The 19,575-nt window shown below is 40.1% G+C and overlaps 1 protein-coding gene across 7 annotated transcripts in view; it reads left to right on the forward strand.

Annotated features, from left to right (window-relative positions):
* The window catches only part of GALK2 (galactokinase 2), a 160,554-nt gene that overhangs the window by 129,599 nt on the left and 11,380 nt on the right, over positions 1 to 19,575 (forward strand). The gene's annotated exons all lie outside the window — the stretch shown is intronic.

Genomic DNA, 19,575 nt, shown 5'->3' on the forward strand with positions numbered 1-19,575 from the left:
AGAATTATTGACTATATTCTCTATGCTGTACTTTCATCTCATGATTAATTTATGTTATAACTGAAATTTTTGTGCCTCTTTATCTCCACCTATTTCACCCATGCATCCCAACCCCTCCCCCATGGTAACCATCAGTCATTTGTTGGTCTCTATGAGTCTTTTGCTGTTTTCTTTATTTTGTTTTGTTTTGTTTTGAGATTTCACATGTAAGTGAAACCACATGGTATTTATCTTTTTCGGAATGGCTCATTTCACTTAGCATAATACCCTCCAAGTCCCTCCATGTTGTCCAAAGTGGCAGGATGTCTTTCATTTTATGGCTAAATTATAGTCCATTGTATATGTGTACCACATCTTCCTGACCCATTCATCTATTGATAGATACTTAGGTTGCTTCTATATCTTGACTATTGTAGATAATGTGGCAGCAAACATAGGGGTGCATATATCTTTCAAATAAGAGATTTTTTTTTCTTTGGGTAAATTCCTACAAGTGGAATTACAAGGTCTTATGTTATTTCTATTTTTAGTTTTTGAGGAACCTCCATACTGCTTTCTATAGTGGCTGCACCATGCTACATTCCCACCAACAGTATAGGAGGGTTCCGTTTTCTCCATGTCCTTACCAACACTTGTTATTTCTTGTCTTTTGGATAGTGGCCATTATTCTGACTGGTGTGGGGTGATATTTCATTGTGGTTTTGATTTGCATTTCCCTGATGATTAGCAATGTAGAGCATCTTTTCATGTGCCTGTTGGCCATCTGTATGTCTTCTTTGGAAAAATGTCTGTTTAGGTCCTCTGTGCATTTTTAATTGGGTTATTTGTTTTTTTCATGTTGAGTTGCATGAGTTCTTTATGTATAACCCTTTTTTGGATGGATCAGTTATGAATGTATTCTCCCGTAGTGTAGGTTGCCTTTTTGTTTTGTTGTTTCCTTTGCTGCACAAGCTTCTTAGTTGATGTAGCCCCACTTTTTTATTTGCTTTTGTTTCCCTTGCCCAGGGAGTATGTCCAGAAAAAAATTACTCACGCTTATTTATGTTCAGGAGATTTTTGTGTATGTTTTCTTCTAAGAGTTTTATGGTTTCATGTCTTATGTTAAGGCCTTTAATCCACTACGGTGTAAGGTAGTAATCTGGTTTCATTCTAGTGTGTGGTGCTGTCCAGTTTGCCCAACACCAGTTACTGAAGAGACTGTCTTTTCCATGGTATATTCTTGCCTCCTTTGTTATATATTATGTGACCATATAGACATAGGTTTATTTCTGGGCTCTCTATCCTATTCCATTGACCTATGTGTCTGTTCTTCTGCCAGTACTATGCAGTTTTGATTACTGTAGCTTTATAGTATGGCTTAAAGTCGGGGAGCATGACTTTGTTCCTCTTCGTCAAGATTGCTTTGACCATTCAATGTCTTTTGTGGTTCCATATAAATTTTAGGATTATTTGCCCTAGTTCATTGAAAAATGCCATTGATATTTTGATAGGGATTGCATTGTATTTGTAAATTGCTTTGGGCAGGATGGCAATTTTGTCAATATTAATTCTTCCTATCCATTAGCATAGGATACATTGTCATTTATTTATGTTCTCTTCAATTTCTCTCATGAGTGTCTTACAGTTTTCAGAGTACAGCTCTTTCACTGCCTGGTATAGGTTTATTCCTAGATATTTTATTCTTTTTGATGCAATTGTAAATGGAGTTATTTTCTTGATTTCTCTTTCTGCTAGTTCATTGTTAGTGTATAAACGCAACAGATTTCTGTATATTGGTTTCATATCCTGCAAGTTTGCTGAATTATTAGTCCTAATAGATTTTTGATGGAGTCTTTAGGGTTTTCTAAATATCGTATCATGTCATCTGAAAATAGTGACAGTCCACTTCTGCTCGCCCATGTCTCTCACCACCTAGCTGCAAAAAGGGGCCCAACCAAACCTCTCTGGTCTAGATATACCCTTGCTCCCCCCGACCCTTGTAATCACCTGTTGATAAGGAGATGAACTACTTCTCTCCACCACTTGGATACATCTATTGATATATGGAGATGCACTAACGCCAGATGAGAGATTCTGGAAATATTGCAATTTTACTCACAGATAGACTTTTAAGGCCAAATAGAATGAGACTTTCAGTTTTGTCTGTTTTCATTTTTGTAAGATAATAGATTCTTATGAAACAAAGTATAAAAGAATAAATCAAATAATTTTTTTTATGCACAAAAGATATGCTTTATAAGGAATATAGTCAAAATATTGTAACAACTTGGTATGGTGAGAGCTGGTACCTAGAATTATCATGTATATAAATGTTAAATCACTGTGTTGTACACGTGAAACTAATGTAATACTGTGTGTCAACTACCCTTCAATAAAAAAAAAATATGTAAGAGAATCAAAAAAAAAAAAGATATGCTTTAAATTGTTTTGGAAGTCAAGTGTGGGGAAAATTTGCTTCCACTTAGCCCTTCTTCCTTTCCCTTTCTGCTTGGTCTCTTTTTGCAGCTCAGCTCCTGTTGACTTCTCCTCTGTCTGGCACAGAGGGCAGGATCATACCAGGAGTAAAGATTCTTTATTTTCTAGGAAAAATGGGATCATCTGGGGATAATGCTTACTTCCTGGGTTTTCCTGTTCCTTTTTTAGATGGGTGCATTATATATCACTATTCATTGGTTTACCTTCCTTTTTCAAATATTCAAGTAACTACAAATGAATGAGAATATAACTTATTAAGTATGATTTTAAAGACATGGCATCTTAAAACTCTCACCTTCTGTAGCAGCAGCATTGTAAGCATGTTGGAATCATGCCAGTGATGTGCACCATGTACTTGCCTGTGCCTACATCCCTGATGGGCAGGCCAGAGCTCAGAATCTCAGTAATAATGGTGGCATTGTTTCTGGCTCCTGAGGCTGTTCTGGAGCTACAAAGATAGGAGAATTTTGAATTTTTATTCCTTTGTGTGAAAGTTTTAAGAGAGCTAAGATGAAACAAATTCTGAAGGTACATTCTAAGGAGGAGTTGACCCTTGCAGTAGTCTTAAATACATGTGGCCATCTCGGACTGAGGCAGGCCCAGAATGAACCTCTGCAGTGACCACCTCTTCATACTCTGTACTTTCAAACCCTCAAGTTCCCCAAGTGTTTCATGTTAATGCGATTTGGGCAGGACTGGCATAGAGGTTGTGGTAGAGAGTTAGACCATGAAACCCAACATTGCCCTCTGTCAGATGCCGTTTCCCCAAGAAGAGAGATAGTGCTCTCTAGGAAGGGTTGTCCCTGTGTATTGAGCCTTCACCTTCAGCTTCATGGATGCAGGGAAGGAAGAAGGGGACACCTACCTTCCTGAGCACAGCCCTATAGACTCTAGGGACCCACACCTATGAAAACAAGCTGGAAACAACTTTTCTGGTCTCACAGGACACACACATACAGTAGTTACTATAGTGTAACTTTCCCAGTACTTGCACATACAAAAAAACAAAAGCATTTCCCACATGTAAATCCTGAAAGTCACAGCATCTAAACGTGAGCCATGAAGCACCGTATTCCCACAGTATTTGTATCTTTGAAAAAGGATCCTTGTTTTGTCCATCTCTGTATTTCTGGAGTACCCAGCAAATGTTCGCTAAATGAACAAATGAGTTAATTTCGTCTATCCAACATGGAGAAGTCATGGGTAGGAGGCCAATTCAAGAATGCACCCAAAGTCTAGTTAAAGGGTGGTTATATCTAGCCTTTAAAAAAATCTGTTCATCTACATTAATAGTAATAATGATATTAACAACAACTAACAGCGAGCACTTATTGTGTGCCAAGCGCTGTTCTAAGTACTTTTAAAACATTTGGTATGCTTGTCCTCTTGTTTAGAGTACCTGCATGAACCAGTCTTTTTCAAGGCTGTAAACTGTCATAAACACATTTAGACACATATTCATATACTGATGCATCACCGTTCCTTCTGCCCTCCCCCCACCCTCCTAATCTATTCACACTATTGAGATATGATAGTCAAAATCCCAAAGTTAGGCAGCTCTTGGGCAATAAAGTTTTTGGTGGGTGTTGTTTGTTTGAAATTCTGCTTAAAAGTGCTGGGTAAATGCATTTGGCCATTACAGTGCTAATTACGTTTCTATTTTTTGACAAAACTGTAATTAATGATGTTGAATAGCCCCCTTTTCATTCTGTAAACAAAGAGTTGATACCAAGGTTTTCCAGCCAACAGAACATTCCATTTTGCATCTCAACATTTTTAACAATGGTCTTTGAATTTCGTATATGTACTTTTCCTTAAAACATTTCAAATCTATGTAAGTAAAATAAATATAGCACAGGTTATATAGGTGTTATTTAGAGGAACATAAATGATAAAGACTGGCTTTAGATGATTTTGCTAGTAGACATATCTGGTAAGGTAGGTTCCAATATTTTGCTGTTTTACACAAGAGGAAACCAAAGCACAGAACAATTAAATAACTTGCCAAGGTCACACAGCTAAAAGCAGCAGAGTTGGGATTCAGACCCATGAAGTCTGACTTCAGAGCCCTCTCTCTAAAGGCTTAGCCACTCTATGGTTTGGGGCTTTATTAGTCACGGGTCTATTGGAGAAAGGGATTTGAACACATGCCATTGTGTACGCAAGAACAAGCTGGAACCCAGGAGGACAGACTGGAACCAGGGACAGAATCGCTCCACCTCTAAACCTCCAGCTGTGATGATACCTGTATCCTGTAGGAGAAGCTAAACGTCTGCCTGGCCCAAGAGTCAGAGAGGCTGAAGGAAGGGGCCAGGAGGACCTGGAGCACTATGGGTCTGGCTTAGTGTTTTATGCCAATGAAGTGAAGCAGCAGACAAGTGACTCTGCACATGAGCTGCAATGGCCCCTGGTGCCCCAGCTAGGACCTTTGAAACATGATAAATACATGCCTTCCATCATTCCTATTTGATATATATGTATGTACATATGTATGTATACGTGGTCTCTTGACCCTGCCTGTTACCTTCTTCACCGCAGCTGCCTCCTTGGTGTGAAGGAGTCATTGCTGGCCCTGCCTGGGTTGCTCTGTCCTGACCACCACCTTGGTCCCAGCCCTGCTGGCCTCCTTGGTGCTGACCCTGTAGTCCTGGCCTCCTCCTCAGCCCCAAATGCCTCTTTGACTCTGGCCATGCTGACCCTGTCATTCATACTGCTTCCTAAAGGAAAGGAGAGAAAAAGGACAGTTTCTAAACTTTAAGTATGTATTTTTCTTAAGTCTAGGGTACATAATGTGATGTTATTCAGTATTCCCTTTGCTTGAATTTACCATGGATGTATCCCTACTTTCTGAGAGGTGAAATTATCAGAGTCAGACGTGAATTTATTAGACATTCTGGGTTGAACAGAATGAGGCTTCTGTAGATATGAAGACAGCTGACATTAGTGTGAACCCTGACGACCCTCTGCTGGTTTGGATTAGGAAAACACCCTCTATAGTCTTTGCCTACTTAAGAGGCCTCAAGCTTGCTACTCCTGTTTTTCTTTTTTGCTACTTTTGTTTTCTTTTTCACATTTTTAGGTTTCCATATAAGTACATATTTTCTTTGTATACAAAGCTGCTTTTCTTATAGTTAAGTCTTTTTATTTCTGTTAAAGTGATTATCTCCTGTATTGGTGTGTTCAAACTGATTGTGCTTCAGTAACGAACAACTCCATTAAGTTTTAGTCGCTTGACGCAACAAAAGTTTATTCCTTGCCCGCTGTGCATATCAGTACAAGTTAGCAAAAGGGTCTGTTCATCTGAGATACTCAGGCACGTCAGCTCAGGAGGGCTCCATCTCAAGACATTTTGTCCATAATCACTATGGCCGGAGGGAGGGAGTGTTGCTAATCACTGTCTGGCTCTTAGTATCGGCCAGAGAGTGGCACCACCACTCCTATTCTCATTTCATTGGCTCAAGCAAATCAAAGGGATGTGATGCACCTCAAAGGAAGTGCAGACTGTCTTAGCGTGGATAAGGAGAACGGGAACATTTGGAAATAGCCCTAATGACAACCACATTTCCCTGTGCTATGTAGCTATGAGTCTCATTCTGTTAAATTTTAGTGATCCAGTGAGGACCAACTTACCTTCTCATGTAAAAATATGAAGTTGACATTTCCTTCTAGACATCTGGGATAGTGTATATTGTTCTTGACCAATTCTAGGTTATTTTCACTAAAGAATTAGATATACTATGATTTCTTGTTATGTGGCACATTTCTCTCATACTGGCATTTTATCTGTGCTTTGTTTTACAAGAGCCTTAGTCCTGGTGGTTTTTCACTTTCTTCCTTGTCTTGTAGAGTTCATACAATCTCTTTTCAGGAGATTGTTCCTCTGGAATCTAGAAACTCATGTCTGTTTGATATTAGTTGTTCACCTCCTATATCTTTGTTCTTTTTCAAAGTACCTAGCTTCTGGTGGAAGAAAGTTTCCTAATAAGAACTTTTAAATTAGAAATTGTGTACCTCTTCCTACCCACATTAGTTTGTTTCCAATTTTTTTCAACAGAAGTGAGTAACTATGCATGAATCTAGTGACTTTTAACAAGTCATTGCCAAATATAAGTAATAATCACAACAAAATAATGATCCATTGTATCTGTATAGACATTCACAGTTTTAACATGAGGTCTCAATTGATCATCATTCATGCTGCAGATTTCCGATGAAAACATAATAGAGCGCTACTGTATGTCCAAGGTAGAGAGGCATTGCATGGTTTTGTTCTGTTTTTTTTTTCTAAGTTTAGGAAGATGGTTTCTTATATTATCTTTAGGAGGGATTGGGGTGGGAAAGACCACAACAATGAACACCCTCAGTCCATTATGACCTCTCTAATGTTGGGAAGCCTTTATTCTGTCAAGGGCCATGAATGCAACAGCAAAAAAGACCAGAGGCCACCTATATAGGAAAGCAATATAATTTAGTCTTTTAATGAGAAACTATGAAATGTTCTAAGAACAAAGAATATAAAATTATGTTCAATTAACTCAAGAAATAGCAAGAAAAAGCTTCATTTCCCCATTTATTCTAATAGGGGAAATGGGACAAAAAGGATGAAGATCAAAAGGGAGCTCAATGAACAAAGAAAAAGGGAAAAAGGATCTGATAAAGGGAGAAAGACTGATGTATGCACAGAGTTTATGAGGAAGCACATTAATACAGACACAGAGAAACCATAAACTGATGCCTGTGTTCACACTTCCCACCCTGGTCCCTGGAGAGCTACATAAACACATTTGTAATCATGGGCCTCCATGAAATAGCAGCAATCCTTATTGATCTTTTCAGGGTGTTACTGGTTATACTGTAAGCACCTTGAGAATAGGGACATCTTATTAGGTGTTTGTGAGAGTACAGCTTTTTATCTCCCTAATGCTATGTTGCATTTTGGCAAGTCCAGGTGTAGGTGAGTTGTCTTCCATACTTAACATGAGGAAATTAAGAGGAGAGCCACATTTAGCACGCAAGTCAGAGCTCCCGCATTCCTAGCCCTCTTGGTCTGCTCCAGTGTGTTTGTTTCATACTCTGGGCACCGACCTCTGTAATCTAGTTAGGTCCTTTTGCATGGCAGATGACATAGCTTCTCAGTGCTTAAACTATTCTTATAATTTGGTAAGCTACTAGTTTTTCACCATAGAGCTAAGTATATGAGTAATATATGTAAATATAAGTAAATTTTTATTCCTTTATTCAACAAATACTGGATTCAGGGCCAACTATTCAAGTGCTGTGCTAGGGAATGTGCATTGGCAATCAGAAAGGCCAGCATATAATCCTTGCCCTCATTTATTTAGCATTTTGTAGGAAGGCAACAATAAAATACTTACTAAAGTATTTGATGGATATGTATATTAATTTCTCAGATAAGCACTGATTTTTCCTTTGCTTCTCCTTGTTTTTGTTCCTCACATTTTCCTTCCCTGTAATTCAATTAATAGGAGACATCAAAGACAAGAACTCATTCCCTCTTATGTAAAAATACCAGGGTAGTCTAGCTTTCAGCAAGTGTGACCATTGTTTTCCATAGTCCTTCATTCACCTCACATGACCAAGACTCCTCCCCAGCTCCCTAAGCTCCTTTTCAAATGACTTGGGTCTTGTCTGCCCCTTTCAGTTTTTCCAAGAACAAAGTTTTAGGGAAGTTCTGGGAAGTTAATGGGAAATTAGTTTCCTCAAGAAAGAGAGAGAAACATAATGATGTGGCTCAATGGGGAAGCTGCTTCAGATTCTTCCTTTGCTGATGGGATGGAGCAAGATGATATTTATGAGCATCTGTTGTACTTAAGACACTCTGTTAAGTTCTAAGGGGGCTGTAAAGATGAAGACAGCATAGTCCCTGCCCTCCTAAAGCAGTGTGTAGTAACTATAATTAGAAGGGAACACAGGGTAATTAGTGATGAATGTTTTTAGCTCATGTGAGCATCTGGGCTGACACTGAAAGAGATTTGGAAATTGCAGAACTGGTTTGGGTAGGATACCAATGCTGGGCCTCCACTCTTGGAGAGGCAGTGATAGAATAGGGTATCTCAAGCAGAGGGTGGCACAAATGTGCCAAAAGAGGTAGGAAAGAATTATGTACATCCGGGAGACTCAGTGTATCTTGATGGATTGGGATATGGGGCCTTCATTTATTGAAAAAAAGAAAAATATGCCAGTGTTTGATGCAATGAAATATTTGGGAATGCCACAATCAAATTGGTGATTTGGGAGGCTTATTATGTCAACTGTGTACCGGTTGACTAGAGGTGAGAGAGAGAGAGAGAGAGAGAGAGAGAGAGAGAGAGAGAGAGAGAGAGAGAGAGAGAGGAGAGACTAGTTAGAAGATAGACCAGTTGTTCAGATGATACAAATCCGAATGAAACAGATACAGAATGAAATGGAAGAGAGCAGTGGGCTCTGTCTTGTTATTTGGATGGCCTTGGAGTGGACAGAAGTTTAGTATGTTGCCAGAGTGTACAGTGCAGGCGAGGGTGACTGCAGCAGAGCAAAGCAGAGGTTTCAAGATCAGAGGAATAGAATTTATTATGACATAATGCAGGCTGTTACTGCTCTTGGAAAACTGAGAAAGGAAAGCTGTAAACATGTGGGGTGCTGTTGCTCTCCACAGACAAGATGGCATTATGTTGTGGATTTGAAATTATTCATAAATGCCTCTTGGAATGTAGTTTTCCATGGATTAACGTGGTTTGTGATGAAAGTGGTTGTATATTTTTTTGATCAGTGGTTTTGCTTTTAAAAGCAGGTAGTTAAAAAATTTTTTCCTCTTAAATGTAAAATGCTAATTTAATTTAGTGTTTGCAGTATGGGAATGGGATACTAACATGGCTGAAAGAAGCAGTTTATTTTTTGTGGGCTTGACCATTTCAGAAATTTCACATTTCTGAAAAATATCACTAGGAAAATAAATTTGAAACCATAGCCCAGCTTCAATGAGGATGTATAGTGTTTTTCCATTCTACTGCTTAAATATTCCAAAGATTCTTTGCCTCAGAGCAGTGACTTACTATAATTTTGCTGCAGAGGAGACCAGTGGACTGTGGAGTGGATTCTGAAGCGGTTTTCCCATCTACCTCTGGATTGCTGTTTTTGGGAACCATATCCTGATTTAGCCCAATGGAGCTTTCTGTTTTGCAGAGAAATTGGCCAGTACTGTGCAGCCCACATGATTGTGCAAAGAGACCTAAAGCCACAACTGCTTTTAGCCTCTCACCCAAACAGTGCAAAAGTATTTGGGGGCATGAGTCTCAGAAAGATTAATTATATACTTACATAATAAAGATTTCCAGTTCTCTTAGACCAGCATATTTATTTATTTTGTTTTGATTAATTATCCTGAGTTGAAGTTTTTATCCAAGCCTGATTGCCCAAATATTTATCATTTTTTAGCTTGTTAGCTGAAAAATCAGTGCTTTGCGTTCTTCCATATCCACATGACCCTCATGCAGTTTGGTGATATGAGGCTATATGCAGAAACTCACTGTGCTGAGAATGAGCACAACAATGGTCCAGCTCTGCTTTACACTCACACTGACTCTGAGGACTGACTGGTGGAATGACCCTTTAAGAAGGGCATATACAGACTAAGGAACTCTCAGAGGAATACTTGGGGAAGGAGGCCTGGACTCTGGTCACGTGAGGGAAGCTGGGTGGTTGGGCTAGAGAGAAGATTTAAATGCGAAGAGCCATGGTATCTCCCTGCTGCTGGGGCCGGGGCCATAGTTTTGGCTACCCAGAATCCAGGCCCCTTTCCTAAGGAAATCTGTGTGTGCATGTTGGTGAGAGGGAGAGTCTTGTCTCTGGTGGAAGCTGAGGGTTGGATTTACCTCACACAAGTCACTTGTCACCTGGGCTCGAGCAGGGGTCCTGGGTTCATCCCGGTGTCCTGGTACACGCTTACATCTGGGGCTTTGAGTCTGATGGGTATGGCGTCTGTTGATAACATACCTGGAGTCCAATGTCATATCTAAACTGTGGAGCCGCTTTGGCCTTGTTCTTCACTGCCTGCTTCCCTTGGTTTCTGACCCCATTTCTGCCTGTTTTTCTCACATTTTAATAGAGAGTAGGAGTATATAATTCTAATAGATTTTGTAAGCTTCCTAAGATCTTTACAATATATTCCTTTTTTGATTAATTTAGTCTGCATAGGTTTCTGTTGTTTATAAACAAGAATATTGACTGATGTAATTGCTAAAAACCTATAATGGTTTCTCATTTCTAGCTGGAATTCTTAATCTGGATCCAAGGGTAGCTTTATGGAATCTGTGTGTATATTGTTATTGCATATAGAATTTGGGATACTGGCACATTCAGATTGGGTAGAGGGTCCATAACTTTTACTCTATTCTCAAAAGTTGCTGCAACCCTAAATAGTCAACCACTTACCGATAGGACGCAAGTTAAATACCTTACTTAGCAGAACATACAGAGCCCTTACGATCTGGCCTCTGTCTGCTGCTTCACTTTTTCTCTTTCGTTGTGTTTCCTGTTGCTTCTGTTCTTCATCCTCCTTGTGCTCCAGTCACATCGAAGTGTTACAGATTCTTTAAAAGCACCTCATGTTTTTAATCTCCTTGTCTTTGCTCATGATGTTCCTTCTGCCTGAAGTTCTCAAACCTTTTCTTTGCTCCTTAACTCACCTTTGAACTGGTTTGCTGGATACCCACTCATCCTTTAAACTCTGCTGGCTCCATCTCTTCCTGGAAGGTCATGATCTCTGCCCCATCCCCGTGGCCCACCTGATTGCAGTGTTGCCTGCACCCCATGTCAAGCTAGCAGCTGGTGGAACATCTCTTCTTTGCTGTCCTGGGGCAGTGTCCAAAGTCACGGGAGGCAGCTGTGCCCCTCAGGCATGCCCTCATGGAGAAATTAACTTGCCTGGGGGTGACAGTGGCAGTGTCTGTGGATGAATGCCAAGCCTTCCCATCCTCTGGCAGTCCAGTGTTGAGGCATGTTCTACATGGTTCTTCAGAGAGAGAGAGACCCCTGAGCATTTGGGCCCCCATTGTCCACAGCCCCTGCTGACTAAGCACCCCGTATTGGCTTTCTTCTTTCCCATCTCACCTTCCTTACTCCTTTGTGCCTGCTTTCTGGATTTCTGCTGCCTGCACCCAAGTCTTTGTCTCGGGTTAACCCAGATCAGGACACCCTCTTGACTGTGCCTCTCCTTTAGCTGGGAGCTGCCTTAGCATCTGTTGCTCTTTAATATTCTTATTTAATGATTTCTCTGTAGTAAACTATTACTTCATTTTTATTTAAAGACTTACTTTATTTTTTTATTGTGGTAAGAACACTTGACATGAGATCTGTCCTAACAAATTTTGAGTTACAGTATGTTATTGTTGAGTGTAGCTACAGTGTTATTCAGCAGATCGCTAGAGCTTACTCACCTTCCTTAACTGTAACTTAGTCACCATCCCCCAGCACCTGGTAACTACCATATCAGCCTTTGACTTTTGTGAATTTGACGATTTTAGCTACCTCGAAGGAGTGGAATCATGCATACTTGTTTTTCCTTGTCTGGCTTATTTCGCTTAGCCTGTTGTCCTCAAGGTCTAACCATATTGTTGCATACTTCAGAATTTCCCTCATTTAAAAAAAAATTTTGGTATCATTAATCTACAATTACATGAGGAAAACTTCCCTCATTTTTAAGGTTGAATAATATTCTATTATATGTATATAGTACAGTTTTAATCCATTCATCCATCAGTGGATATTTAGTTTGCTTCCACCCTAGCTGCTGTGATGGGCTGCAGTGACCATGGGAGTGCTAATATCTCTGAGATCCCAATTTCAATTCTTTTGGATATATGTCCAGGAGGTGAGATTGCTGGATCATATGATAGTTCTATTTTATTTTTTGAGGAACCTTCATAGTGGCTGCACCATTCATTGGGAACAGTGTACAGGAGTTCCAGTTTCTCCATATCCTCACCAGCACTTGTTTTCTTTTGTTAGATTATTACTTCTTGAGAGAAAAGAACATTTCTTATTAACTATTATTCCCTCAGCATTAAAACTGGCACATAGTGGATCCTCATAAACCTATAAAAAAATAAGACATGAGAGCTTTCTTCAGATTGCCCAAGGGCTATCTTGTGTTTCTGTATGTTGGGGAGCATAATGAAGACCAAAGAATAGAAGCTACAGGAAGATAAGACAGACAAGAAGATAGTTCAATAAGGAGCTGTCAGCTGCACTCTAAGGGAGGTGACATTTCTTAGTAACAGTGGCTCATTATGGCATGATGACCTACTTGGTTTGCCCACTTTTTCCCCTCTTGCCAAGAATTCCTATAATAGAGGGTTTTATGGAACAAGAGTTGAATGTGTAGATGCCCACAAGGACCAGACAGGCATGTAGACTAGTAGGGCGGACTGAGCATCAGGCAATTGGGAATGATGAGAACTGTGTGGAAATAAAGGGTATGTGCCTGTCTAAAAGGACTAGCTGCTCCTCAACTCCAGCCAATGTTCTTGTGCAAGAATGTAGGTTCAGTGCTGCCAGACCCTTCAGTTTTTCAAGGGAAAGCAGGAATCTAGATTCTTATGTAAAATTTCCCAATTAAAAAAAGTATGTGTGTCAAGAAAACATCACTGCGGCTGGATGTGGACCATGGGTTGTTAGTTTGTGACCTTTGTGTAGTACATGTAGCAGAGGATGATACAGCCTGAGATATGAGGACAGCTTCCTTGAGACCGGAACACCCCAGGTTGTGGGCAGTGCTTTTTCAGGCCAAAAACACACTGTGACTGTTCCCAGCTTGGGCCTTTGGCCATCCTGTCTTCACAGCAAGGCAGCTCTGTGTCTCAGGCCCTTCTCCTGTGACCCGTCCTACAGCTGTTCTTCCCTCACCAAACCCTGTCTTTTCAGTGCATCTCCAGCATTTCCAGCACTCGGATATCTTCTGCTGTGGGTTACTGGCCCGTGTCTTATCTGTTTAACTGAGTTGTAAGTTCCTCAAGCCAGAGGCTTCTATTTCACATATCTGTCCTGTCATTTGGAGCATGGTGTGGGCCACATATCAGGTGCTCAACAAAAACCACTGGTTGACTGTTACTAGAAGGCCATCTTAATGTAAAATTTTAGCATCACTCTTAGTAGGAGATGAAGCAATAAAAAAGAAGCTACCAGCTCTTGAGCACAGAATTTAAAGTCCATGGGGCTCTTTTGGAAATTGAATAGGCATCTCCATCAACTGCTGACTTGCTACCCTCAGAGCTCTTACAAGGAAAATGAAGCCCATGTGTTCTTCTGTTACAGGCTTTTTCTCGTCCTTTCCCAGCAAAGGTACAACAAAATAATCAATTATTTGTGCACTGGTTTAGATTCCTTGATTGAGAAGGATTTTGATTATGAGTTATGTATCCATCTTTTTAAGGAAGAAGTGAGTATGCACCTTTTTCACAAAAATTGTCTGAAAGAAAACAATACATTTTAATTGGTTATGATGATCTATTTTCTGTTCTGTTCCTTTTATTTAAAACACCTTGTCCCTGTTTTAGCAATCTCTTTTCTCCCTCACCTGTGAAGCAAAATAAAATACAAGCAATTCTCAGTCATCTGTGATAATGGGTATTAGGGACACTTTGGACACTGAGTTTACTAATTGTTTCTTCTTTTAGTAAACTTTTCCCAGTTCTTGGTGAAAGTGCTAGTAAGCATAAACTGCCAAAATAGTAGATCTTCTCCATATTGCTTATTGCTTTTGTCCCACAATTGTTTAGCCAAGTTCAGTGCCGTTCTGGTACAGAGACAAGGAACTGAACCACTCATTCAATAAACATTTACTGGGTCCCTACTGTGTGCCAGACCCTATTTTAGGATAGCACAGTAATAAGTGTTGGGAGAATAAAATGGGTTAGAGAGAAAGTGTAGGTGAGGTCATTACTCCTGATTGGAATTGGGGGCAGGTCTTCTTGAAGTGGTGACATCTGGGTCTCCAAGGACAAGGAAGTGCCTGCCATGTCCGGGTCAGGGAGAAGAGCACTCCGCTCCGACAAACAGCGGCTGCCGCGTGCCTGGGGCAGCAGCCCGGGTATAGCCTGGAAGCACGGTGACGAAGCCGGAGGAGAGGACAGTTCCAAGCTAGCAAATGGAATTATTACAGAAGTGATTTTATTCAGCGTTTGCAGTTTAAATGTGTCTGGCTGTGATTGTCTAGATTTCAGATTCTGTGTCATGATTTCGCATTTAGATTCAGTAATTATCTAAGGTTCCCATTGGAGAAAGTCGGTGTTCCAAGTCTGTTTTAAAGCCTTTGATTTCCCATTTTCAGGATAGGACACTAGTAGCATTTTAGGAAAATGGCATTGGTGTTATATTCTTAAATTTAATTTGCCTTGGAAGTAATCATGCATGCAATGAACCCAGTAAGAAATAACTTCCTTCATCCTTTAATATAATAATTGCTCTCAAGGACTATGAGAGCTTATGGAAAAATGGAGCATCCAGTTTTAAAGTTAACTGGACAAGGAAGAAAGCTATTGTGGACACAGTTTCAAATTTTCTTGGATTTTTTGCTATCTTCACAACAGAGACCCAATGAGCTGCCAGCACATAACCAGCCAGAGCCCTGGATCTAGAGAGCATTTGTGATGTACAGCCAACACAGAACTGCCTTCCCTGCCAAAGGGTGGTCTCCGAATCTGTTGTGGCCTTTGGCAGGATTTTTATATCACAATTGGAAACAGATGCCCTTCCTGCCCTTCCCTTGTTGTCTGAGTCACTACCGTTCTTGGTGTGTAAGCCGTGGCAATCTCTCATGCACCTTCAGAGGGCTCAGCGAAAGCCCTCATTAGGCATTCCTGTTCAGAATTCTTGCTGTGAAACCCTCTTCAATAGAGAATAGATACAAGAGAGTGTCAGGTTTGTGAGGTTCTGATAATCTGCTTGGTGCATCTGAGTTTTTTGTCATAAATCAAAGCACCAGTCCCAAAGGTCAATCTAAATCATCTCTTGGAGCACTTTCTACTTGAGGATATTTAATCCTAAAGTAAAACATTTAATCTGAAAGGAAAATCAAAGCGTACTCTCCCTAATGGACTACATGGAGTTTTATCACAGGATATGGCCTTAAAATGTGCTTATGTTTTACATATATATATCATTGAGAATCCAGAGTATCAAAAATCACTAAATTCTTGGTTAAGAGAGATTTATTAGATATAACAATGGAATGGAATGTGTGGACTGTGGATCCTGGTGTAAATCAACTGAAATTTAAATGACAACTGGGAAAATTTAAATATGGACTGAATATGAGATGATATTACAGAATCATTGGTAATTATGTTAGATGTGAGAATGATATGGCTGTTATATAAAAAATTATCCTTATTTTATAGAGATGAACAACCAAATACATAGGGATGAAACATCACATCTGTATTTTAAAATACTTCAGCAAAATGTCAGTTGAAGCAACTATAGCACAATGTTGATAATTGTTCAATCTAGGTGATGGGCTTATGGTGTTTACTATAGTGCTTTCTCCACTGTCCTTTATATTTGAGCATCTTCATAACTCAAAGCTTAAAACAAATCTTTGCACGTCAGAGCATTGTAAAGTAATTTGCCAGCTAAGTCACGCTATTGTAGGATTGTAGTGGATATTGTTTTATTGTGCCTTTTGTGTTGCAGCTATAATAACAGTGCACCTGGAAACTAGATGATTTCTATGTAAATGTGACATTACAGTAAAAATGAATATTCTCTCCTTACCCTCCATGCTCTGATTTTATAACTTGGCCTATGATTATAGGAAATAGTTCAGAAGTAAAACTGAACCATATGGACTCCTAAAGCTAGTAACCTCAATTAAAAACAACAATAATCTTAAAACTATAGTTACCAAAGTCATTTTCTGTCCTTTCAAAATGTATATTCTAGAACCTGGATTATATTAACATACATAAAATTATTGGTACTGCATGTCAATCAATGGCCCATCCTTTTCCTTCTCTGTTCAGAGATATTGAGTTGTTATTGTTAAATCTACCTGTGCTGTTTCTTTAAATGGTGTGATTTTGCCAAAGGTATATGCCAGTGTTGGGTATTGGTAAGACTTTCTTATTTTGGGATATTTTGATACCCAGATCCTAAAATAAATCATTTTCCCATTTTCATTGAACTTCTTTATGGAAATAACAAATTCACATTGCAGCATGTGCTGATTCTTACCTCCTGGCTACTGATGAACAAAACATGTTGTTGTGTCTTTATTCCCACCTACATTTCACCTGGAAGTTCTCTTTTTCCTTATTTTTCATCTATACTTGGTATCAGCAGCTACAGATTCAAAGCAAAGGGAATCCTGATGTCCCCTTTCCTCAGCCTCAATACTTGAGTAAGCTGCAATACTGGGACCTCATTTTTTTTAAAAACAACAACAACAATGCCTATATATATGGAGGTATCTTGATTTTGTACTGGGGTTGAAAATAAAGTCCTAATCATATCATCATCCACAGAGAACATCCATTGAGCTCCTATCATGTGAGGCACTGTTGAAGGTCCATGGGGTGAAAGGTTGTAGTGGTGAAATGCATGGAACCAGACCTGGTTTTGTCTTCAGCAGTTGGTAAACTCTGCAGAGACAGGAGAAACAATTACTGCAGAAAGTGTATGATAAGCACCAAATGAGTGCCATGTACTGTGAGTGTGGTACAGATTCAGAGTCAAGAGAGTGTTTCCAGCTGGGGCCATCATAGCTTCATGGAGCATATAAAACTTAAACTGAGCCTTCAGAAAGAGGTAAAATTTTGACAGGGAGAGGAAGGGCAAGAAACTCTTTCTGTGTGGACTAATGGGTGTGTATACCCAGAAGCAAGGTGTGTTTGTGTAACTACCATATGCCAGTGTGGCTGAAGGGAAGAGTCCTATTGGGACTGAACATGTTAAATGCAGGAATTTGGATTATTGTAAACCCTGAGGAAGCAGTGAAGGTTTGGGGCAGTAACGTGAATAAAGCTGTGTGTTAGGAGCTCAGTTTGACAGTGTTGACCTCAGGTAGGTTGCAAGGAAGAGAGATGAAGGCAGGAATATCAGTATAGACATCACTGCAAAATCGTTCAAGTGGGAAAGGGAGTAAAAGTGTAAATTTGGGTAATAACAGTGGGAACAAAAGGGAGGGGTGATTACAAAACACAGTGTAAAAGAAGAACCAATAAGATTTGGTGACTGAATTTAGGTCCTCTGCAAGAGAACAGGAAAATTCATGGGAATTTGCATCATTTCACTGATGAAAGGAGTTAACTGTAAATTTAATATACCTGATATGACTCAATTGAGAACCTTTGAGAGAAAACTTTTAATTCTTTATGAATTTATAGGAAAGTTAGTCCCATCCTTCTAATTATTAGACTTTTACACAAATGCTCAGGATGACTAGTCACTTCTTCTGGCCCTGGCTGCCTTTTTTATCCATCTCCAAGAGTTAGGGGGACAGTGCTGTGGAGGGTAAAAAAATGTAACCTGAAACATCAAAAGAATCTACTGATTCATAAGTGGAATCTAAAAGCACTCCTGAAAAAGCAGTAATAGCCTAGGGGAGAGGAGCGTGGGGCAGACCCTGAAGGAGCGAGTCATGTGGAAAAGCCCACCTCAGAAGGATGTTCACTGTCCTTCAGTGCAGGGCCGAGCACGCGCCCGATGGCTCTGCAAGGAGGGAGCTGGGGAATGCATCTCTCACCTCAGTCTCTTCCCTCCCATTCTTGCTGACCTTCTCCCTTTCTCCAATCTAGAGAACAAGGACACCTTATACAGGAAAGCCTCCTGGGGCAGATGGTGGGTGCAGAGAGCAGAGAGTAGAACTGGGGGTGAAAACAGAAGCTAACAGTCAGAGCATCCTCTACAAAATGTAACAATGTGGGAGGATACTTGTTGCAATAGAATCTTAAAATGTAGAGCTGGAAGGATCCTGAGAAGCAATTCTGAACCTCATTTTAGAGATGGGGCAGTGGAGTCTGTCGAGGTAGCAACTTGGGTACAACTAATTGCCACAAAGCTGAGGAGAAATGACAGGCCTTTTGATTCTCATTCCTCACTCTTTCCAGTAGGCTAGATAGCTTCCACATATTTTCCAAAACTTTCCCATGCCCACTGCACCAACTCAGCCATGGTTCAGCATGGGCAAAAATGGTAAGGAGGTCTCAGTTGTTATTCAAGGCAATGTGTAAACATTATAGACCCAGCCATTGCAGTAGCACTTTTCTTTAACTGAAGTTAGAGTCATTGTAGATAATCTGGAAAGTACTGAAGTGTGTCAAGGAGAAAATAACCATTATGTACCATAGAGAGGAACATAATGATCAAGAGACCCAGAAGTTCAGGTGCTTGGCGGTGGAAGCAGAGCTGTGGGCCCCAAACACATCACACACTGTCTTCCAGTCCCTACACTTCATGAACTGGTGAATGCCGTGAAGCCCAGCCAGCTGCAGCTCATGAAGCTTGTGTTGAACAGGGACCAGATGATGGGGCTGTGCATGGAGTTCTTGCTGTGGATGTTAACTGTTAATGTTTGGTGCTAGCAGTAATTTTTTAAAATGAATATAGCATTATTTTTTAAATGTCTCCTAATATTAGATGATTGGATTGTTGGATTATTTCTTATCTTCTGCTATGATAAATAATGCTGCAGTTATCTATATGCCTATAAATAATTGTGCTTATCTCTTGGGTACATTTTTATCAATAGAATTGTCAGCATAAGCATTTTCAGTGGCCCTCTTCTGATAGGCACAGTGAAAAGAGTGGCACTGGGGTCAGACATCCTGATCTTTTCTGCTTCTGGCCATAGGCACATTACTTCGCTGGCTGAGCCTCATTCCCTATTTGTTACACAGGGATCATACTGTGCATCCCCCAGTGCTGTGATAAACCCTCTATGAGACGGTGCCTTTAAAGTACCTGAAACAGGGAGTGCTCAATACATGTTACCTATGGGTGAGTCAATTGGCATGCATGTGTGTGCACATGTCTGGGTGTGCTGAATGAAGTGAAGAAAATATACCTGATTATCTTCAGTATCAAGAAAAAAGTCAAATTGACTTG

Source organism: Manis javanica, chromosome 8 (genome assembly GCF_040802235.1).
Source record: "Manis javanica isolate MJ-LG chromosome 8, MJ_LKY, whole genome shotgun sequence".
NCBI lineage: Eukaryota > Metazoa > Chordata > Mammalia > Pholidota > Manidae > Manis > Manis javanica.